Genomic DNA, 24,490 nt, shown 5'->3' with positions numbered 1-24,490 from the left:
CTCTGTGAAGCATTTATTTGGGCTGCAATTTCTGAGGCTGGTAACTCTAATGAATGTATCCTCTGCAGCAGCTTTTCCTTTCCTGTGGCGGTCCCCATGAGAGCCAGTTTCATCATAGCGCTTGATGGTTTTGGCAACTGCGCTTGAAATGTGTTGTTTTTTTTAGTTCTTGACATTTTCCAGATTGACTGACCTTCATGTCTTAAAGTAATGATGTTGTTTCTCTTTGATTATTTGAGCTGTTCTTCCCATAATATGTACTTGGTCTTTTACCAAATAGGGCTATTTTCTGTATACCACCCCTACCTTGTCACAACACAACTGATTGGCTCAAACACATTAAGGAGAGAAATTGCACAAATTACTTTTAACAAAGCACACCTGTTCATTGAAATGCATTCCAGGTAACTACCTCATGAAGCATCTTTGTTATGTAACTGTGTAAAAAAATGTACCATGTATGTAAAATGTTTATGTAACAAACAGACAAAAAAATATACACACAGCTGAAGTCAGAAGTTTAAATGTATTTGGTTATGGTGTATGTAAAGTCAGTTTTTCACAATTCCTGACATTTCAATCCCAGTAAAAATTCCCTGTTTTAGGGCAGTTAGGATCACCACTTTATTTTAAGAATGTGAAATGTCAGAATAATAATGGAGAGAATTATTTCTTTCAGCTTTTATTTCTTTCATCACATTCCCAGTGGGTCAGAAGTTTACATACACTCAATTAGTATTTAGTAGCATTGCCTTTAAATTGTTTAACTTGGGTCAAACATTTCAGGTAGCCTTCCACAAGCTTCCCACAATAAGTTGGGTGAATTTTGGCCCATTCCTCCTGACGGAGCTGGTGTAACTGAGTCAGGTTTGTAGGCCTCCTTGCTCGCACACACTTTTTTAGTTCTGCCCACACATTTTCTATAGGATTGAGGTCAGGGATTTGTGTTGGCCACTCCAATACCTTGACTTTGTTGTCCTGAAGCCATTTTGCCACAACTTTGGAAGTATGCTTGGGGTCATTGTCCATTTGGTAGACCCATTTGCAACCAAGCTTTAACTTCCTGACTGATGTCTTGAGATGTTGTTTCAATATATCCACATCATGTTCTTCCCTCATGATGCCATCTATTTTGTGAAGTGCACCAGTCCCTCCTGCAGCAAAGTCCCCCACAACATTATGCTGACACCCCCGTGCTTCACAGTTGGGATGGTGTTCTTCAGCTTGCAAGCATCCCCCTTTTTCCTCCAAACATAACGATGGTCATTATGGCCAAACAGTTCTATTTTTGTTTCATCAGACCAGAGGACATTTCTCCAGAAAGTACGATCTTCGTCCCCATGTGCAGTTGCAAACAGTAGTCTGGCTTTTTTATGGCAGTTTTGGAGCAGTGGCTTCTTCCTTGCTGAGTGGCCTTTCAGCTTATTTCGATATAGGACTTGTTTTACTGTGGATATAAATACTTTTGTACCTGTTTTCCTCCAGCATCTTCACAAGGTCCTTTGATGTTGTTCTGGGATTGATTTGCACTTTTCGCACCAAAGTACATTCGTCTCTAGGAGACAGAAAGCGTCCCCTTCCTGAGTGGTATGACGGCTGTGGTCCCATGGTGTTTATACTTGTGTACTATTGTTTGTACAGATGAACGTGGTACCTTCAGGCATTTTGAAATTGCTCCCAAGGATGAACCAGACTTGTGGAGGTCTACAATATTTTTTCCTGAGGTCTTGGCTGATTTCTTTTGATTTTCCCATGGTGTCAAGCAAAGAGGCACTGAGTTTGAAGGTAGGCCTTGAAATACATCCACAGGTACACCTCCAATTGACTCAAATGATGTCAATTAGCCTATCAGAAGCTTCTAAAGCCATGACATCATTTTCCAAGCTGTTTAAAGGCACAGTAAACTTCTGACCCACTGGAATTGTGATACAGTGAATTATAAGTGAAATAATCTGTCTGTAAACAATTGTTGGAAAAATTACTTGTGTCATGCACAAAGTAGATGTCTTAACCGACTTGCCAAAACTATAGTTTGTTAACAAGACATTTGTGGAGTGGTTAAAAAACAAGTTTTAATTACTCCAACCTAAGTGTATGTAAACTTCCAACTTCAACTGTATAGAAATAAATAAATAAAAGGAGAGGATGGCCATGGCGACCACAACTTCCTGTACGTGGACCAGGGGTATGGCTGGGAGAGTGGGAGAGTAGGACGGAGAGGGGACTAGGGAAGTAGGGGGAAGGAGATGGGACTGGGAGAGTAGGGGACTAGGGGACAGAGAGGGGAATGGGGGAGTAGGGGGAAGGAGACAGGACTGGGAGAGTAGGGGACTAGAGGAGTGTGGTACAGAGAGGGGACTGGGAGAGTGGGGGAAGGAGAGGGGAATGGGGGAGTAGGGGGAAGGAGAGGGGACTGGGGAAGTAGGGGGACGGATACGGGACTGGGAGAGTAGGGGACTAGGGGAGTGGGGACGGAGAGGGGACCGGGAGAGTGGGGGAAGGAGAGGGGAATGTGGGAGTAGGGGGAAGGAGAGGGGACTAGGGAAGTAGGGGACTGAGGAAGTAGGGGGAAGGAGACGGGACTGGGAGAGTAGGGGACTAGGGGAGTGGGGGATGGAGAGGGGAATGGTTTAGTAGGAGAAGGAAAGGGGGCTGGGGCAGTAGGGGACTAGGGGGGAAGGAGAGGGGACTAGGGGGGAAGGAGAGGGAAAGGGGACTGGGGCAGTAGGGGACGGAGAGGGGACTGGGGAAGTAGGGGGAAGGAGAAGGGTTGCCCCCAGGTGGTGAGGGTAGGAAACAACATCTCCACTAGAGGTTGACTGATTAATCGGAATGGCCGATTAATCGGGGCCGATTTCAAGTTTTCATGACAATCGGAAATCGGTGTTTAGGGCGCCGATTTATTTATTTTTTTACACCTTTATTTAATCTTTATTTGACTAGGCAAGTCCGTTACGAACACATTCTTATTTTCAATGACGGCCTAGGAGGCAGAACGACAGATTTTTAACCTTGTCAGCTCGGGGGATCTAATCTTGCAACCTTACAGTTAACTAGTCCAATGCTCTAACACCTGATTACATTGCATTGAATGCAGTAAGCTAAGGTAAGTTGTTAGCTAGCATTAAAAAAAAAACAATCAATCAATGACTGTCATTGCTCCAATGTGTACTTAACCATAAACATCAATGCCTTTCTTAAAATCAATACACAAGTATATATTTTTAAACCTACATATTTAGCTAAAAGAAATCCAGGTTAGCAGCCAATATTAACCAGGTGAAATTGTGTCACTTCTCTTGGGTTCATTGCACGCAGAGTCGGGGTATATGCAACAGTTTGGGCCGTCTGGCTCTTTACCAACTAATTTGCCCGAATTTTACGTAATTATGACAACATTGAAGGTTGTGCAATGTAACAGGAATATTTAGACTCATGGATGCCACCCGTTAGATAAAATACAGAACGGAATAAACGTTTTGTTTTCGAGGTGATAGTTTCCGGATTAGTCAAAGGTATATGGTTTAAAGAGAAATAGTCGACGCGTTATAATTCCTGTAATAACTTGCGGCTGAACTTGAAAGGGGTTCCTTCATTATTTTACCGTCCATGTCTTCCATAGAGAATGTCTTGATCTACTTAAAATAAGGTCTGTGTTTCGTGCAGGTTAGGGTGCAGGCTTAAACCGCCTCAGCGTTTTGATACCCGTGTAAATCTCACTAGAATAAGGTAACGTTTGTCAACATATTTTCATAAATCCACTCTACAAAAAAAAGATCTTCGCTTATATTTCGCCAATATTGATCAGAGTTACCTTGTCCTATGGATATCTACACAGTTATAACATTGGCATGGTGGTGTAAGCCTACACGAAACAGACCTTATTTTAAGTTAATCTAAAAATATCCTATGGAATAAATGAAGGAACCGCTTTTCAGATTTTGGTTGGTTGTCAATTCTTACCATGCCCATTATTAAAATAGGATTTCCTGCATATAGAAATTAAAGTTTTTGTTTTCAACATAAGGTAATATAAAACTCTATTTTTATTCAAACAGTTGAGAGTATTTGTCTCCTAAGCAAACTCTTCTATCATTGTCACTTCAGAGCTGTGTGTGTGTAACGGTTTTCTTCTGGTGAAAGGAGGCGGACCAAAATGCAGCGTGGTTAGTTTTGTACATCTTTAATAAAGATGAAAATACAACAATCTACAAAACGTGAAAAAACTGAAACAGTCTTATCTGGTGCCACAAAGACAGGAACAATCACCCACAAGACAGGCTACCTAAATATGGTTCCCAATCAGAGACAATGACTAACACCTGCCTCTGATTGAGAACCATATCAGGCCAAACATAGAAATAGACAAACCAGACACACAACATAGAATGCCCACCCAGCTCACGTCCTGACCAACACTAAAACAAGGAAAACACACAAGAACGATGGTCAGAACGTGACAGTGTGTGTGTGTATTTATGTATTATATTAAGTTAAAATAAAAGTGTTAATTTTTCATTCAGTATTGTTGCAATTGTCATTATTACAAAAATGTGTGTGTGTGTGTGTGTGTGTATGATATATAAAATATTTTTTCTCTCTCTAATAAATCGTCCGATTAATCGGTATCGGCCTTTTTTGTCCTCCAATAATCGGTATCAGCGTTGAAAAATCATAATCAGTGGACCTCTAATCTCCATCCTGCTTATCCTCAACACTGGGGCCCCACAAGGGTGCTTTCTCAGCCCTCTCCTGTACTCCCTTGTTCACCCACGACGGTGTGGCCATGCACGCCTGCCTCCAACTCAATCATCAAGTTTGCAGACGACACTACAGTGGTAGGCTTGATTACCAACAGCGATGAGACAGCCTACAGGGAGGAGGTGAGGGCCCTCAGAGTGTGGTTGTCAGGAAAATAAGCTCACACTCAACGTCAACAAAACAAAGGAGATGATCGTGGACTTCATGAAACAGCAGAGGGAGCACCCCCCTAACTACATCGACGGGACAGTAGTGGAGAAGGTGGAAAGTTTTAAGTTCCTCTGCGTACACATCACGGACAAACTGAAATGGTCCACCCCCACAGACAGCGTGGTGAAGAGGTGCAACAGCGCCTCTTCAACCTCAGGAGGCTGAAGAAATTTGGCTTGTCGCCAAAAGCACTGACAAACCTCTACAGATGCACAATCGAGAGCATCCTGTTGGACTGTATCACCGCCTGGTACGGCAACTGCTCTGCCCACAACTGCAAGGCTCTCCAGAGGGTTGTGAGGTCTGCACAACGCATCACTGGGCGCAAACTACCTGCCCTCCAGGACACCTTTTTTTTTAAATGTTTTACCTTTATTTTACTAGGCAAGTCAGTTAAGAACAAATTCTTATTTTCAATGACGGCCTAGGAACAGTGGGTTAACTGCCTGTTCAGGGGCAGAACGACAGATTTGTACCTTGTCAGCTCGGGGGAACGGAGAGTGGACTGGGGCAGTAGGGGAAGGAAAGGGGACCGGGGAAGTAGGGGCAAGGAGAGGGGACTAGGGGCAAGGAGAGGGGACTAGGGGCAAGGAGAGGGGACTAGGGGCAATGAGAGCGGACTAGGGGCAAGGAGAGGGGACTAGGGGCAAGGAGAGGGGAGAGGGGACTAGGGGCAAGGAGAGGGGACTAGGGGCAAGGAGAGGGGACTAGGGGCAAGGAGAGGGGACTAGGGGCAAGGAGAGGGGACTAGGGGCAATGAGAGCGGACTAGGGGCAAGGAGAGGGGACTAGGGGCAAGGAGAGGGGAGAGGGGACTAGGGGCAAGGAGAAGGGACTAGGGGCAAGGAGAGGGGACTAGGGGCAAGGAGAGGGGACTAGGGGCAATGAGAGCGGACTAGGGGCAAGGAGAGGGGACTAGGGGCAAGGAGAGGGGACTAGGGGCAAGGAGAGGGGACTAGGGGCAATGAGAGGGGACTAGGGGCAAGGAGAGGGGACTAGGGGCAAGGAGAGGGGACTAGGGGCAAGGAGAGGGGACTAGGGGCAAGGAGAGGGGACTAGGGGCAAGGAGAGGGGACTAGGGGCAATGAGAGCGGACTAGGGGCAAGGAGAGGGGACTAGGGGCAATGAGAGGGGACTAGGGGCAAGGAGAGGGGACTAGGGGCAATGAGAGGGGACTAGGGGCAAGGAGAGGGGACTAGGGGCAAGGAGAGGGGACTAGGGGCAATGAGAGCGGACTAGGGGCAAGGAGAGGGGACTAGGGGCAATGAGAGGGGACTAGGGGCAAGGAGAGGGGACTAGGGGCAATGAGAGGGGACTAGGGGCAATGAGAGCGGACTAGGGGCAAGGAGAGGGAACTAGGGGCAAGGAGAGGGGACTAGGGGCAAGGTGAGGCGACTAGGGGCAATGAGAGCGGACTAGGGGCAAGGAGAGGGGACTAGGGGCAAGGAGAGGGGACTAGGGGCAAGGAGAGCGGACGAGGGGCAAGGAGAGGGGACTAGGGGCAAGGAGAGCGGACTAGGGGCAAGGAGAGAGGACTAGGGGCAATGAGAACGGACTAGGGGCAAGGAGAGCGGACTAGGGGCAAGGAGAGCGGACTAGGGGCAAGGAGAGGGGACTAAGGGACTGGGGGAGTAATCCCCATTGTGGCTAGGAGGAGTTGGGGCTCAGTGTCTTTACTAATCACCCCTAATCCCGACACACAATCAATCCCCTGACCCACTATGACACTGACTCCCATACAGGACACAGCCTACAATACATACATCACACATCCTACAACACAGGCTATGACGTAGGCTACGACACACAGCCTCCGTCTGACACAGGCTCTGACATAGCCAGCCTCCCTGGAATAGATACAACCTCAGAACACAGCCTCCTCCGACACAGCGTCGCACACTGGCTCACAACCTCTAAAACAGCATCCCAAAAGTTAATCAGGCAAAAAGACATTCCATTCTGCTATTTTTCACCATGATACCGAGCTGTCACCACCACTATCCCCCAAAACACATCCTGCGTCAATACACTAATCATATCAACAGACCGTGCCTCAGATAAGACCAATTCATAAATGTAAAAAACAACAGTTTAAATGGCCTTCTCTGCTATCTAATGGTTAATTACAATATTGGTCACTAATAAGGTGATGAATTGGAGGGGACATAAATCAATCGGGCTTAGAGGTGGGGAGGGAGGGCCAAACACAGGACCCAGGGGGAGTGTCGGCCTGCCTGCTGGGGATGAGATGACAGGGCTTTGTTAGGACAGTCTGCTCCACACACACTAGCCAGACTGTGGAGAGCCCACAGCTAATACACTAACTACATACCCAGAAATACCCTCTACTTTACAGTCATATTCATTCCCATTACACAAATCATCCGAGTCACACGCCATCAACACACCAACACCTCTCTAATCAACCTTAATGAGACCGTGACCACCCTTAATGAGACAACAAGACCTCTCTAATCACCCTTAATGTATGTCGTTCTACAGCTAATGTATAAGCTTCTCTCTGTTGTGATCAGATCAGCTTTATGCCTCCCCCATTCCCTGGCCCCCCTCTCCTTTCAATAGCCCTCCCCCTGGGCCCCCTCCTCTTCCCTAGCCCTCCCCAGGGCCCCCTCCTCTTCCCTAGCACTACCCTCTCGCCCTTCCTCTGGGCCCCCTCCTCTTCCCTAGCCCTCCCCCGGCCCCCTCCTCTTCCCTAGCCCTCCCCCGGGCCCCCTCCTCTTCCCTAGCCCTATTCCGTGCCCCCTCCTCTCCCCTAGCCCTTCAACCGGGCCCCCTCTTCTCTTCTCCTCCTCCCCTTCATTGAGCGCCTGCCTCGTGTTGATAGCCATTATGGTGCCTGAGCATGTTTACGTCTGCCGAGCCGCTGCAGTGGATTTATGGGACAAACCTTTGACCCCTAAACCCACATAATGGATGATTTACTAAATTTGTCATGGTTGTCCTTAATTAAAGGAACATTTCACCCAAAAACTATCTTTTTTTGTTTCATTAGTCCATTGTTGATATGGTCCCAAAATGTTTTGCATGTGAGCAATCAAGTTAGGATAAATAACTTTCAAAAGACAGAAATACAGCCGGTAAGATGCATTTTGCATCATATGATGAAAAACACAGCATTATATGATGCAAAATGCATCGTACCGGCTGTAATTTCGAAAGTTATATATCTTGAAAACTTGATAGCTGACATGAAAAACATGTTGGGAATATATCAACAATGGACTAATGAAACAGAAACAAAAAGATTGTTTTGGGGTGGAGTTTTCCTTTAACGTGCTACAATATGACCAGGATAATCACCTTGTGACCCTTTAACAGAGCCATCAGAGGGAAAACAAACACACACACACACAGTGTAGTGGTCATAATCACACAAACAAGATGTCACAGCTGGAATGGGAGGGGGGCTAAGATGGTGGAGGGCTAAGACACTGAGCCCTACAGAACTCTCCGACACCATGAAAAACAGGATATCCTTTTGTGATGGGACTCTGAAAGATGTGAAATTATACAATAATGGCTCTTAGACATCCTTTATCAATAAGGGTATTATAAAGGGGTAATACATCTGTAATAAAGTAGGCTACAGACTTGGAGATAGAATTGTTAGTGTAGTGACACAGCAGCACTGGAACATGAGAGCAGTAGTCTCTTCCTGCTATGTTGAGCAGAATGAATGAATGAATAATTTGAGACAGGAGAGGGAGGAACGCTCCCAAAGCGCTCATCCTGCTCTGCTGCCCACAAGATAATCCCCAATATAAAAACCCTGCTTTAGGCGTAACAGTTAGAAGGAAACTGGCTATTCTTTCTAGAATTGGAGGAAGGCTGGTGTGTTTGGTGGAAACAAAAACTGTGAAGCTCCTGCCCATCACCCTGTCAAACACTCAACACATACAACACAAACATAATGTAAGGGGGGCATGTCTGTGTGATGGTTCAGAAGAATAGCTCTTTACTAATGTCAAGCATGAAAACAAGGCCTTCAGAAATGCCTCTGGGGGTTCTGAGCTGTGCTGCGTTGAGAGGCCCGCCTAGCCTCTGACCAGCCAGACACCAGGAGAGGAGAGGGCATCACTTTCAGGAGAATGATGCGAGCTCCGAGGTAAAGCAGGACAGAGAAAGCAGCATCACCGCCACCTCTCTTTCTCCCAATCACTACTCTTCCCCCTTCCCTTCTCCCCTCCCTGACCTGCTTTCCTCCTTAGCTGGTCTGTTTTCCCAGATAATCAGGGAGAGGGAGAAATGGAGCCCAGCACAATCGCCTGGAGGTAATTAGCCCAGTGCACAACATGCCAGACGGGCACGCAGGCAACACTACGCCAGGGGGATGGAGCCACACTCCCTCACCAAGACTGGCAGGAACTAGAAGCCCCAACACAACCCTACGCCAGGGGGATGGAGCCACACTCCCTCACCAAGACAGGCAGGAACTAGAAGCCCCAACACAACCCTACGCCAGGGGGATGGAGCCACACTCCCTCACCAAGACAGACGGGAACTAGAAGCCCCAACACAACCCTACGCCAGGGGGATGGAGCCACACTCCCTCACCAAGACAGACAGGAACTAGAAGCCCCAACACAACCCTACGCCAGGGGGATGGAGCCACACTCCCTCACCAAGACAGACGGGAACTAGAAGCCCCAACACAACCCTACGCCAGGGGGATGGAGCCACACTCCCTTACCAAGACAGACAGGAACTAGAAGCCCCAACACAACCCTACGCCAGGGGGATGGAGCCACACTCCCTCACCAAGACAGACAGGAACTAGAAGCCCCAACACAACCCTACGCCAGGGGGATGGAGCCACACTCCCTCACCAAGACAGACAGGAACTAGAAGCCCCAACACAACCCTACGCCAGGGGGATGGAGCCACACTCCCTCACCAAGACAGAAAGGAACTAGAAGCCCCAACACAACCCTACGCCAGGGGGATGGAGCCACACTCCCTCACCAAGACAGACAGGAACTAGAAGCCCCAACACAACAATTCTTTATCTCCTTTTTCAAGACAGACAGAGAGAATACAAGGAGTTTTAAGCCTTTCGCGTGCTTCGGTTTGGCTGGCGCCTAGCCGAACTCGACTGGGCGAACAGAATGAGTGTATTCGAAGACTCCCTTAAAAGACCTTCACTTGTATAGTACTGTTTGTCCATCATGAGACGCCGTCGCCACTTCCTCAAGATAGTCAGAATGAATCGAAGATAACTTAATACATTTTTGCAGAGATCTTAGTCACGCAATTTTACATCAAACAAAGATGGTTGGTGCCGTATTTCTCATGTGGAAAAATGTGCATGAAAACACGTCAATAGTTTAATGACAAACACTTCATTGAAGAATCCCTAGGTAACCAATGATGAAGGGGCGAAGACTTCGGCTACTGAAATGTGGCTTTTTTTGCCGAAAACCAAAATTACAAAAATGTCACAAAATGAACTGTTCTGAACGTTTTAGGATGGGAAGCAGGCGGACGCCTTTAATAACACACACACTGCTGATCAAATCATTTTGTTCTACCAGTCCAGGAGCTGCATGGCCGCCCCAGATCAACCCCCCACAGCCCTGGATGATAGAATTTCTCTATGACTATATGCTAATAAACAGGAATGTTAATCACTGCAGCAAACCCCCCCTCTACACACTTCACATCAGCTGATGGCCTCTCCTCTCCTGGGGGGGTAACCCCTCTCTGGCTCCATGTCCTCCTGTCAGTCAGGCTCAGATGGGGTAGGACAGAGATGGGGGTGAGATCCCCAAAAAGCCCACCACAAAGCCTATTCCGCCACAGTGGCCCCACACAATGGAGGAGTCAGCAGAGACAGGGGCCAGAAGCTTGCGCCTTTCCTGTTTGCAGAAATGAGGCAGCCAGAGACACACATGTATCACAGGGCCATCACAGAGAGTCTGATCCAGGCCTGAATGCTCTGTTGAAAAGGGTAGCGGCGACCTATTGTCAACCTGTAACATCACATTCATCAAACACTCCAGTGCCCAGCGCTTACATCCCCCCCGCAGCCTGCTCAACAACACGGTGTCCTCCGCACATACACACACACACACGTCAGAGATCACACTCTCCATGACATACTCTCATATTCAACTCAATCACTTCAGCACCTCTTAACACCCAAATTCATCTCTCCATCAAATCTCTGTTTCATTTTCCCATCAGTGACCATTCAAAACCCTCTCGCATTAGCCAGATTGATTCACTCATTCAACTTCAGTGATCATGCCATTGCAGCTCACCCACGTCATGTGTTCACCCGTGGAACACACACACGTACCTTCTTCTATATAGAACACCCACCTCCTCTACAGGAACAATGTACTAAAGCTCAATACACTAGAACAGAGACTCAGACATAGCCACACAAATGACAGTTCCTATACATGTCATGTAACGTGACCATGACTCACCAGAGACTCACTCATCAGGCCTATTTTCCCATTTGTGATTCAAATGGAACACCTTTTAGCAAAAAGTTGCAAGACCATGACGGCTACAGCCACAGAATGTCAACTGAAATGTATGAAATGCCCAGAGAACGGAGCAGATCAATATTGTAGAGGACGGACCTGGATAATCATGAAAATCGCTCAAAATTCTCCACATCGGATAAACAATAACTGAAGCTACAGTAGGGCTGGGCGATATGACCTAAAAATCAAATCTCCATTTGTTTTCTAATTTACGGGCGATTCACAATATACAGGACCAGTCAAAAGTTTGGACACACCTACTCATTCAAAGGTTTTTCTTGATTTGTACTATTTTCTACAATGTAGAATAACAGTGAAGATCAAAACTATGAAATAACACATATGGCATCAAATAGTAACCAAAAAAATGGTTAAACAAATCTAAATATATTTTATATTTGTCAGAATGGTGGGTGTAACTGGTGTAAGCAGTCAGGCACAGGAGAGCAGAGAATAGGGAGCAACGTAACTTCACTCAGAATAATGAATGGTGCAAGGTAAAACAATACACTTGCCCAAACACAAACACACGAACATCAACTTTTACCCGCGGGCTAGAAATAGCACCAGTCGAAATAACCAGTCACCAGCATTACCGAACATGACATAAAACAATCCCGCACAACACCATGGGGGAAACAGAGGGTTAAATACATGAACAATAATTAGGTTGTGATACAGCCTGGATTCCAACCATAAGACCCACTCATAATTAAATGATTTGATCAAAATCCTGTTTTTTTTTGCAATAGTCACTGATCTGGCTTTCAAGTCTATTAAATGCCATTTTTTGTTACAAATGTAACTAGAACCATGCATAATGCACATTCACTAATAATGACTAACTTCTTGTAACAGGCATTCGGCTATAGAAAATGAACACAGGTCTCATCAACAATCTCTCAAGCCCAGGTACTAGTGATTAGCCAGCTAATCTTTATATTTCAAGTTTAGCCAACTTGGATCTATGTACTAGCTAACAAGGTTGAACAGTTGAATTGTTATTACCTCTCTGTCGGTCTCCAACGGTTTGAAAAGCATGTTAGCCTGTCCACTTTGTTCAGATGTTGAAATCAAGTGGCCTACCTTGTTTCTCGAAATGAGAATGAGTTGTATAATAATTGTGTTTTATGTTTATTGGACATTTATAAAACACAGACTAGACAGCTAGTATAACAGTCTTTGAATAAAATGATGCTAGCGGTACCCGTGCGACAAACTGAGCATTCATTTTCCAGAATCAATGTTCATTGATACTCCCGTTTTAGTAGTATCTGTTCTGTGTGGAATCTGAGTAGTTGAGACACTAAAAGGGTAGAGTTAGAAAAGGTAACTTGTCCTCTTTTACAGCAAAATAATACCTCTGTGTTTCAGTGTCGATATGACCCATTCTGTTTGACCAAACCTCAAATTTAAATAGCGAGGTGAGGCCACTTGTCAGAGAGGAAGATGTGATCTCTCAGCTGTGTTGATGTGAGAGGCAGGGGGAGGGTGTGTAGATATCACTCGCTAAATTCTGTCCAAAATAAACCCAGTGCATTTCTACGGGCTTATTTTGGACCTGAGCTTGTCGCCTGCCTTCCAGGCTTTGGGACAACTACTCCCATTGTTAGGTCGGAGATGCATCTCTTCCTTATATACAGATCTCTGGTGTAAATGGGGAGGTGCACACAGCACCGAAAGAGACAATACAAAAAATACAACACGAGACCAAGCGGACAAACGCTCATAAAAACGATAAATAGCAAAACCTTGTTTCTTGCGATACAGGCATTTGGAATATCGTGTGAAAACATATATCAAAGTCTATTAACTGGAATTTATCGCCCAGTCCAGACTGAAGCTATCTTTCATTGCTCTACAGTGGGTAACAGAAATGACATGACTGTGCAATGGGCTAATTATATAGTGACTGGCCAGGAGTTGGGCATTTAGGCTACATTCCAATACAGGAGTCAAGTTTAGTGTGAAGCTATTTGTCTGATCTTGACTTCAGTATAGTTCATATAGGCCAATCAGTGCCAATTTCTTTGTGGCCTGACCCACCGCAATGCAATTACAAACCTTGAAAGCACCCCTGCTCTTTAATAGACATCTGTTATATGGCCCCATATGGACTGTCACTTTGAGAGAAGCTATGGTCTTTAAACCAGTGAGCTCACTACTCTCATCCTCTCTATCACCCTCCCTTACTGTACTGTATTTGAATGAGTAATTTAGCCAATCTGGCAGAAGTCAGTCATGGGATGTTGTCTAAAGCACTCATTCACAGTCTTGTGACCTTCAACACAAATACCACAGGGCCCGGGTCATGAGACGTATAGGGAAGGTCAGGGTCAGGGTTGGCTCTCCACTTGGGTAACAGACCTTTAGCCTAATCACAGTCACTGAAAACCTCACAGATTCTAATATGGGTTCATTCATCAGATTTCCCTACAGTCAATCATCAGCCTGAGCTCTGGATACACCATGTACCAGCTCTGAACCTCAGGCCCTTCTCCATTTAAGGCAATGTGCACCCTATCAGTTGGACATTGTTGCTTCTTTACTTGAGATGGCTCAAGTAAAGCATGGACTCCAGAGGAAAAAAGAAGGAATCACAAGGCCCAAGGATGTGTCCACAACTTGCAAAATATTCCAACCCCCGTCGCTCACCCACTCTATCCAGAGTGGCAAAACTCCTGCCTGCCTTGGATAACTGGACGGATGATGTGGGAGACAAACTTATACCACCATCTAAAAAACAAAGCAAATTGTTAGAGGACCGCATTTCCCACTACAGCCAAGCTCAATACAAGAGACATGTTGCAGAACGACACAGTACAATGGAATCTAACTTGAGGCAACCCATCTATGAAATGCTTAGGCCTAAACCTAAAATAATCCCATCCTTAAACACGAATGAGTCTATATAATAACAGCCCACCACTGCTCCCTCCCCTACAGTAGCAGTCTTCAATAGAAGTTGTGTTTCAGCACTACTTATTAAAGACAGAAGGATCTCACAGCTCATAATGAGACCAAGCATAGGCTTCTCTATGGACAGATCATGAAACACCCAAGAAGCTCCAGTAGATAGCAAGGGTCTTGAAAATGAATCCCTCTCGTCAATGAGCATCATCTAGAGTAGACAAGTAGAGATGAGTAGTGTAGAGTAGTGTCGAGTAATTATAAAGGACAATTTATTGAAGCATTATGGAAAGCCCAGTGAACCAATGACTCAATACAAAACCCCAACCAGGAGGACATCACTCAAGTAGTCTAAGCCTGCAGGTATTCATGTCTTTTCCACCTCTTCAATTTGTTTAAATTTGCTGTGATTTTGGACTATTGACCACACATTGGTACATCCACATTCAATCTTGAAAAAAACCAAACAACTTGAGATGATGTCAGAACAGCTATCTTCATTGAGCAGATTATAATGAATCCTGCTGAAGAGGCTGAGAGCAACACTCAAATATCAAGAGGTGCTCGAGTTGATTCAACCACCAAATTCTAAAACCAAAGAATAGGGGAAAACTGTAGGCTATTTGCCTTTTATCTCAATGGCAGACTGAAGTCTGTACTTTATGTTTAAAATTAGTAATTGTTGCCTCAAGACCTGCACATTGGTTCCCACTAGTTATCCCAGCCACAAAGTGGCCACATCGTTCAAATACATGAAGACAAAAATGTGCTTTTTGGTCTTAATTAAAGGTTTGGCATGAGGTTAGCAGGGGAGCAAATGTTTTGATTATGGTTAGCGTTCTGTTTAAAATCCGATTTTGATGAGAGAAATAGCTAGGTTTTATGATTTTCTGGCTGTGTTAACTAATGACGAGTGATGACCCTGCACATCTGTTAAGGACAATAACATTTGGAAAATTTGGTTGACTGCAGCACAATGATCCTGTGAGTGGCAGGAGTTGAAACAAGCTTGTATAGGAGGGATTTTGAGCATCAGCACTATGGGGGGCACACAGCTAGTGATTTCCAACCATCCATCCATTCCTCATCCACCCTAGGTAGGCAACAACTGGAGGACACTCATCTGTCCAATAGCCTATCAACAGATCTGAAGTAGTCACTCGCTCTCTCAACAAAAGCATATAAATGTATAGAATAAACAGGTTACCAACAGCATGACTAATAGCCTACCATGAAGCTAGTCATAAATTCAAACATGCAATCAAAAATAAGAAACATTGGCAATTAGGCTCAGTGATGCACCACGTAAATATTTAATTTCACAAATCTTGAACAAGCCAAACACCAACGGCTGGGCCACATCCATCTAGATTACACAATACTGTACTCATAAAACTGTTAGAGTAGAAAATAGTTGGTCTGTCTAGGCTTGGGACCCCAGAGGGTATGCTTCTGAAAGATACAGGATAGCTTTGCTATAAGGTGTTTTTTGCTGTTGGTCCATAAAGGTTCACCGTAGGTGGTCAAACAGTCATAATCATACCTCAAATGGTGACTAGAATTTAGCTGACAAAACACCGGTTTAGTTTCCTACTAAATCATAAATGTGGTGTTTTCATAACATTATCTTATTTACGCTACTGCTCTTCATACAGGAAACAAAGGTTCTGTCCAGGAAAAATTACTTGAAGGAAGGAGGTGGACATCAATAAATCACTTAAGCATTATACACTGAACAAAAATATAAAAGCAACTTGTAAAGTGTTGGTCCCATGTTTATTGGGCTGAAATAAAAGATCCCAGAAATGTTCCATATGCACAAAAAGCTTATTTCACTCAAATTCTGTGCACAAATTTTCTTACATCTGTTAGTAAGCATTTATCTTTTGCCAAGATAATCCATCCACTCGATAAGTGTGGCATATCAAGAAGCTGATGAAACAGCACAGTCATTACACAGGTGCACCTTGTACTGGGGACAATAAAAGGCCACTAAAATGTGCAGTAAAAAGATATCTCAAGTTTTGAAGGAGTGTGCAATTGGCATGCTGACTGCAGGAATGCCCACCAGAGATATTGCCAGGGAAGTGAATGTTCATTTCTCTACCATAAGCCGCCTCCAACGTCGTTTTAGAGAATTTGGCAGTACGTCTAACCGGCCTCACAACCACAGACCACATGTAACCACACCAGCCCAGGACCCCCACATCCAGCTTCTTGACCTGCAGGGTCATCTGGGGTGGTGCTGAGCAGTATTTCTGCCTTTTGTGGGGAAAAACTCATTCTGATTGGCTGGGCCTGGTTCCCCTGCCCAGTCATGTAAAATCCATAGTTTAGGGCGTAATGAATTTAACTCAATCGACTAATTTCCTTAAATGAACTGAAACTCGGGAAAATCGTTGCGTTTATATTTTTGTTCAGCACATATATAGACTTAACAAGCATGCAGGCCAGCTATCTTGCAAATAATGAAATTGTTTATAGTTTATAATATCCATAGGCAAATAACAGTGCAATAGTGAGCCAGCAACAGATACCTGGGTGCCCCCAGAGAATAATTATGGTGTTGTTTGTTTGTCCTCATGAGACAGCGCAAAAGCCAGGGTTACCCATAACTACGAATGACATTTCAAAACTCATATGAAGCTCGTCCAGCAGAATATTTACTAAGGTGTACTAACATTTAATGAAAACGTTTAATATAAGCACCGTGTATGAATTTGAGGGTCAGGTATGAACGAAACATGTATTGAGAGCGAGACAGTTACGTTGGCTAATGTCATGTTCAGCGGGACATCAGATAATGACACACAGGCAGCCTCGATCCAGAGAGGACAAGAGGAGCTGGCTAGTCATCAAGCTAACTGGCAAACACCGACTCAAACAAAGCCAGTCAACACACAGCATGGCGAGGTGGCCAATAGAAGATACCTTGTTAGCTAGTCAATTTGAGAGCCAATGTTTTATTACTGTATGGATAATATATTTGTAAATAATGTGTCATTTTAAAAAGGGCATCCCAATAACGTCTTTACCTGAACATTAGGATTTGCCCATGTCTGCTAGCTAGCTAACGTTAGCTGGTTGGTGGAGGTGGTGTTGTTTGAGGAAAAATAATCACGCTTACCCGTTCTCGTTGTTTATCTTCGTTAGTGGGAGACTCGCTATATTTTTACCGCGTCACTGATAACATATAACACGAACATACATATGGTCTCTGGTTACTGGCATTAGTGACTTAATTCAATGTTAATGATAATGTTTAAAATCCCAGTTGACAGCGCATTTTTTGTTAAATCCGCATCCTTGAATAAGAGCTGTTCACACTGATTGTGCAGCGCAGCGTGTTACGAAACATAAGCAGCCTTAGCACCTGACATAATAAAGGTAAAGCAATGTTGGTACAAAGGATATAAAAAATAATGTATAAATCAGCATCAGAGAGATGTCCTTAGCTTCCTATTCCTCCTTACAAACCTCCGACGTTCGTCCACTACTCCAGTTCGTTCAACAGGGAGAAAGAAAATAATGAATGATGGGGAGGGGGAGGGTGGGGGGCTGAGCCTTCTCAGTCAATCACATTCAAATACTGTGTAGACACTCTCAAAGGCTCCACACAATAGCAGCGGTTGCGCGTGCGGTGGATTCCTTGTCAGTGGAGCTGTCCCTGGTGCTATCACTGGTTCATAATACCAGGCTAATTCCAACCTTACAGTCGAAATATTGGGGTCATTTGTGGGCCCCATGCATACACGGTATCCTTTCTGCAAATGTGAACTTGAGAAGCATTACGATTTTGATGGTGGCGGATGAATATTTTAGCTAGGCCTACATAATACTGCAAGTGTAGTGAGGTAGGCTACAAATTGCGAATGTAACTCACGTATTGGGACCCCAATCGTGTAATTCTGACGAGCCTCCATCGATATGATCCTCCTGGCAAGTATATGTTTATTCATCGGACCTTTAGTCAATTTATCCCTCCAACCTCCTTAGAAATAGAAACGGAACAATATAGCTCTATATTAGCGGTACACCTCCATAGACTAGTGTGTGAATGTACAGCATGAGAAACACAAACCGTATTTAAGAAAATCTTTCAAGGACAGAACATGACAAAAGAAAGCTAGGAAAACTATTGTACAGAGACCTATGTGCAGGATATGCAAGGATATCACTGTATTGAAGAAAATCTTTCAAGTCCAGAACATGAGCAACCAGTTTAAACATTACTGCAGACAGACAGAGAGGGGCAGAACTTGCTCCAATGTATAAAGGGAAAGGTATAAGATATGGCACAACTATGTTTTTGACAAATAGTAGGAGCACACTCTACTAGGAGCACTCCTACTTTCTCTAGTAGGAGTACACCTACATTACATGTGTGTGTGTCAGTGTGGCCAAAATAGTCTAAACAAAACAATGATCCAACTTTTCTCTATTGTCCTCGTGTTGGTATGTTGGTCAAAGGACACCCTTGTGTATGTCTGTGAACTATCTCCCACTTCTCTCCATTCTAAGCTTATTACAGCCTTATAGTGCAGTGAATAGGAGATGAGCGATGACTCAAACGGTTGTCTGTTTGTGTGTGTGTTGTGCTGGGCAGGGGGCTGGGGCTGAGATCTAACAGCGGGGGGTGAAGAGTCAAATCTACCAGTCTGTCCAGGCTTTAGAAGATGGGGTGGCAGGAGGGGAAGGCCTCAGGGCTAGACATTCCCCATCTGGACTCTCCCTCTACATCAACAGGAATGACACAGAGTCAGAGAGAGTGACCCAGCATTCATCTATCTGAAGCTGGAATAGGGGTGTGTGTGTGTGTTTTTTAAATATTTGTTTTAAGAGGTAGGGTTTCAGATGTTTTCAGAAGATGGGCATGGGCCTGTCCAAACCTTAGACAACCATGCTGTTCTACCTCCAAGGTGCTATAGACTGAAACAAATCCTTGCATTTTACAAGTATTCAGTAGAGCCTCCCAACCTTTCATAGCCACCCCAGTCCATTCCTGCCTCTGTCCCACCCCCTACCTGCCCCCCCCCCCTTTTACCAGAGGGCCCATCCACAATCCACTGTGACAAAGGGAAAGAGCTGAGTGCAGGATATCAGGGTGCAACTGGCAGCCAGACACTGGTCGGCACAGTGCTTACACAGGGGTGCTTTCTGCAGATTGCAGCAGTTTGAGCTAAACCCCCCTCTGTCCACTCACTATGGACAGGACCTAGAGGGGGAGCGGGAGGAGAAGGGCATCATGAGTGTTAGGGATGGGTTGGGGTCTGGGTAGTCAAAATCAATCATTGTTGTTTGTTACTGTTTTACACACCATTTTCATTTTGCTGTCCATGATCACAGCACATGGTTTGCTCTCATAATTAGTGTGTCTATGTGTTTGTGTGTATGTGTGTGTGCAGTTGATAATCCCATCCTCAGGCAGGGCATTTGAAGCATGTGACTCCAGCCCTGACCGTTGCAGGGCCCACCACGCTGCTTCGGCCCCTCAATCACCTTTGGGCCTAACTGCTGCAGCTAACCCCAGGAGAGGGGTAGGAAATGGATGTACAGTATATAAAGAGAGTGAGACACAGGAGGAGACAGGGAGGGAGGGAGGGTGGGATTATACCCTAGAGAGGCTGTGGCAGAAAGCATACAGCCCTCTATTTCAATTCCCAACATCAGGCCCACCTTATCTGGCCTTTTCTCACAGCTCTTACATCAGATGTGTGATTCACTCACAGGATTCACTCCAGAAGAATAAACTTCCTCAAAATGAGGGCTCTCACAGAATGGGATTCTGTGGTTGAAATTCTACAGTTGAATGGCAAGGTCGGAACCACGGAATGTGAAAATATTATTATTATTGTTATACATGTATTCATCAGCTATATCATTATATACTGTAGATCCTAGGAACACAATTTGTCATTGTGTTAGCCCAGCACAAGATTGTGGATGGAGGTCTTTAATGTCCTCCAATCAAAGAATGCATGTTTGTTCCAGTTACAAAACTATGTAATCCAACTGAGCAGGTGGAGGGTACTGTAAGTGTTCCAGTTACAGAACTATGTAATCCAACTGAGCAGGTGGAGGGTACTGTAAGTTTTCCAGTTACGTTAGCATGACTTATTTGATCAACTCCAGGTGACTTACAGTATGTGTCAGTGTCAGTTACATATATGAACCTTTTACTGCAGTTTGCTAAGTCAGGGTCCCACAGAGTGTTTCTTTAAACAAATCTACTTTGAAACAAAAGTGTACACCTCACACACATGGTTATGGGCTTAACAAAAAGAGGACACCTGTACCATGTCAGATACAGTGCCTTGCGAAAGTATTCGGCCCCCTTGAACTTTGCGACCTGTTGCCACATTTCAGGCTTCAAACATAAAGATATAAAACTGTATTTTTTTGTGAAGAATCAACAACAAGTGGGACACAATCATGAAGTGGAACGACATTTATTGGATATTTCAAACTTTTTTAACAAATCAAAAACTGAAAAATTGGGCGTGCAAAATTATTCAGCCCCCTTAAGTTAATACTTTGTAGCACCACCTTTTGCTGCGATTACAGCTGTAAGTCACTTTGGGTATGTCTCTATCAGTTTTGCACATCGAGAGACTGACATTTTTTCCCATTCCTCCTTGCAAAACAGCTTCAGATTCTCGATTGGATACAGGTCTGGACTTTGACTTGGCCATTCTAACACCTGGATATGTTTATTTTTGAACCATTCCATTGTAGATTTTGCTTTATGTTTTGGATCATTGTCTTGTTGGAAGACAAATCTCCGTCCCAGTCTCAGGTCTTTTGCAGACTCCATCAGGTTTTCTTCCAGAATGGTCCTGTATTTGGCTCCATCCATCTTCCCATCAATTTTAACCATATTCCCTGTCCCTGCTGAAGAAAAGCAGGCCCAAACCATGATGCTGCCACCACCATGTTTGACAGTGGGGATGGTGTATTCAGGGTGATGAGCTGTGCTGCTTTTACGCCAAACATAACGTTTTGCATTGTTGCCAAAAAGTTCAATTTTGGTTTCATTTGACCAGAGCACCTTCTTCCACATGTTTGGTGTGTCTCCCAGGTGGCTTGTGGCACACTTTAAACAACACTTTTTATGGATATCTTTAAGAAATGGCTTTCTTCTTGCTACTCTTCCATAAAGGCCAGATTTGTGCAATATACGACTGATTGTTGTCCTATGGACAGAGTCTCCCACCTCAGCTGTAGATCTCTGCAGTTCATCCAGAGTGATCATGGGCCTCTTGGCTGCATCTCTGATCAGTCTTCTCCTTGTATGAGCTGAAAGTTTAGAGGGACGGCCAGGTCTTGGTAGATTTGCAGTGGTCTGATACTCCTTCCATGTCAATATTATCGCTTGCACAGTGCTCCTTGGGATGTTTAAAGCTTGGGAAATATTTTTGTATCCAAATCCGGCTTTAAACTTCTTCACAACAGTATCTCAGACCTGCCTGGTGTGTTCCTTGTTCTTCATGATGCTCTCTGCGCTTTTAACGGACCTCTGAGACTATCACAGTGCAGGTGCATTTATACGGAGACTTGATTAATATAATAATAATAATATATGCCATTTAGCAGACGCTTTTATCCAAAGCGACTTACAGTCATGTGTGCATACATTCTACGTATGGGTGGTCCCGGAATCGAACCCACTACCCTGGCGTTACAAGCGCCATGCTCTACCAACTGAGCTACAGAAGGACCACAGTTTACACACAGGTTACACACAGATTACACACAGGTGGATTGTATTTATCATTATTAGTCATTTAGGTCAACATTGGATCATTCAGAGATCCTCACTGAACTTCTGGAGAGAGTTTGCTGCACTGAAAGTAAAGGGGCTGAATAATTTTGCACGCCCAATTTTTCAGTTTTTGATTTGTTAAAAAAGTTTGAAATATCCAATAAATGTCGTTCCACTTCATGATTGTGTCCCACTTGTTGTTGATTCTTCACAAAAAAATACAGTTTTATATCTTTATGTTTGAAGCCTGAAATGTGGCAAAAGGTCGCAAAGTTCAAGGGGGCCGAATACTTTCGCAAGGCACTGTATAGAGTTGAAATGAGTTGAAATTGAGTTGAAATATTCAATATTAAGTTTGCATCACAATACTACACTTTTTATACATCACGTTAAACTGAAATATACAATTGGCTACTCATACCAATTGAGGTTGAAATGCTACTGCAGTGCTATTGGTATAGATAGAGCTGAGTAACACACTGTCATCTGTCACCCCCAAATCCCCATACCTCTGACCAAAAAGGAGAAACTTGCAAAATTGCAGTCTCCAGCAAAACCCTATGAAACCGTATCCAACGGGTTGCTCTCTGGTTGATACGACCTACTTAAAGATATTTATATTCCTCCCATTGCTTTTTGGAGTAATCTCCCTTGGACGGCCAGCCTATTTCTGGTGTCTTTCTTGCTCATCTTCCCTCTTGCCCTCCCCTCACCACATCTCCCTGCCTCCCCAAACTAGTTGGTGAAGGTCACCCTGCTGCTCTAGTTTGAACTTTGAGAATAATTAGACGGAATGAAACCAGGACAGTGAGGAGGAGAACTGTCGCTACGGCAACGTGACTCAGTGAGATCAGGGGAGGAGGGCCGCAGGTCGGTTGCGTATCAACGTTCCTAAGCAAGGAAGACATCCTGAAGCTCAGTGGGCGACGACACTTATACATATCACGCATCTGTTTCATGATTGGCTAAACATCAAACAGTCAGTGAGTTTCAGGATGTGCATCCTCACCATCTTACCCTATGTGTTTGCTAGTGAGGCAGAAGAGGGAGGGGTGGTGTGGGGTCAAAGAAGTTTATAAATGGAGGTGGTGGCTAAAAATACAAGACAGAATGTAGGAGAAATAGAGACATACATGGACAGTATTTCGGAAGGTTCTCCTCCCGACATCTCTTATGACCCCTCCCTGCATAGACTGCAACTAGGTCACCTTCAATGGGGTCTGGGCTGGGTGGGCAGGATACAGCTGCTTGTTTACCATCTTCAGTGATCTGATGTCGATATGTCACAGATACTTTCTTTATATAGTACACAAATTTCAACAAACACTTACCTTCACCTCATGGGGGCGGCAAGTAGCCTAGTGGTTAGAGTGTTGGACTTAAAACCGAAAGGTTTCAAGATCAAATCCCCGAGCTGACAAGGTAAAACATCTGTTGTTCTGCCTCCTGAACAAGGCAGTTAACCCACTGTTCCTAGGCCATCATTGAAAATAAAATGTTGTTCTTAACTGACTTGCCTAGTTTTAAAAAATTAAACTTAATTTAATTGCCAATATGGCTCAATTGGCAGCTTAATCTGAGAGGTGCATGATGGGTATTTGGGTGCAATCATGTAATCAGTCAGGTGCATGTGTATAGCTGACAATTGAAGGGGACAGAACAGGCCTTTACTCTCAGTTTACCTTTTGAGGCCAGTGAGATTTCATCCTGGTTTATGACAGAACTAAGAACTTTAGCTCCAGGACCAGAACATTTAAATATAAACATTTAAAATTAAAAAAAGATACAGGGCCCAAAATTTGCCTGAATCCTAGTTTCCTGTGCCATGAAACAATTACATTTAACCAAGAACTGAGATGACTAAGCAAGCTTTCCAACAAACAGTGCATGCTCTCATTTTAGTTCATATACCGGTTGCCATCACATAATTAACCTGATTGCTCTCCCTTTTGGGCTCGGCAGTGAAATAAAGTGCCCGGAGAGAGATCCCGTTTCAGAGTGAGGATGTAGTAGAGATCTCGCCAGGATATGACCTGATTTGAGAGCATTGTTACACTTGTGGGTGGAGGGAGGCAATGATTAAATCAGGCCATAGGAGAATCAGCCCGTTGTAGCATAGAACCTGGTAAACTAAAACGATACATTCGTCTCCACGCACCCTCTGCAAGCTCTTGTTTCCAGGACAACTCCCACAATGAACATCTGATGTGTTCTTATGCCAGGCCATGTTTTTGAGATACAGTAGAATTGAGCGTAACAACTTGTTGCTGCAGCTCTGCCTTCCTATGTTATCTTCCAGTGGGAAGTTCACCATCCCAACCATTCATCACTAT

General features: G+C 44.5%; 2 protein-coding genes across 7 annotated transcripts in view; one reads left to right on the top strand and one right to left on the bottom strand.

Moving 5' to 3' along the window:
* Window positions 1-17,945, bottom strand: part of LOC118385080 (spectrin beta chain, non-erythrocytic 1-like) — a 106,754-nt gene extending 88,809 nt beyond the window's left edge. For 2 of the 4 annotated variants that reach the window (XM_052520969.1, XM_052520971.1), the window contains exon 1: window positions 17,523-17,888. The gene's annotated coding sequence lies outside the window, so the exon portion shown is untranslated. Of the gene's footprint in view, window positions 1-17,522 lie in introns of all 4 variants that reach the window. The other 2 variants (XM_052520970.1, XM_052520973.1) reach the window with 2 other exon arrangements.
* LOC127930735 (uncharacterized) overlaps window positions 1-24,490 on the top strand; it is a 212,792-nt gene that overhangs the window by 38,508 nt on the left and 149,794 nt on the right. The gene's annotated exons all lie outside the window — the stretch shown is intronic.

Source organism: Oncorhynchus keta, chromosome 6 (assembly GCF_023373465.1).
Source record: "Oncorhynchus keta strain PuntledgeMale-10-30-2019 chromosome 6, Oket_V2, whole genome shotgun sequence".
In the NCBI taxonomy this organism is placed as follows: Eukaryota; Metazoa; Chordata; class Actinopteri; order Salmoniformes; family Salmonidae; genus Oncorhynchus; species Oncorhynchus keta.
Note: the sequence above shows the minus strand (reverse complement) of the source record. Positions and strands in the feature narration are given on the sequence as shown.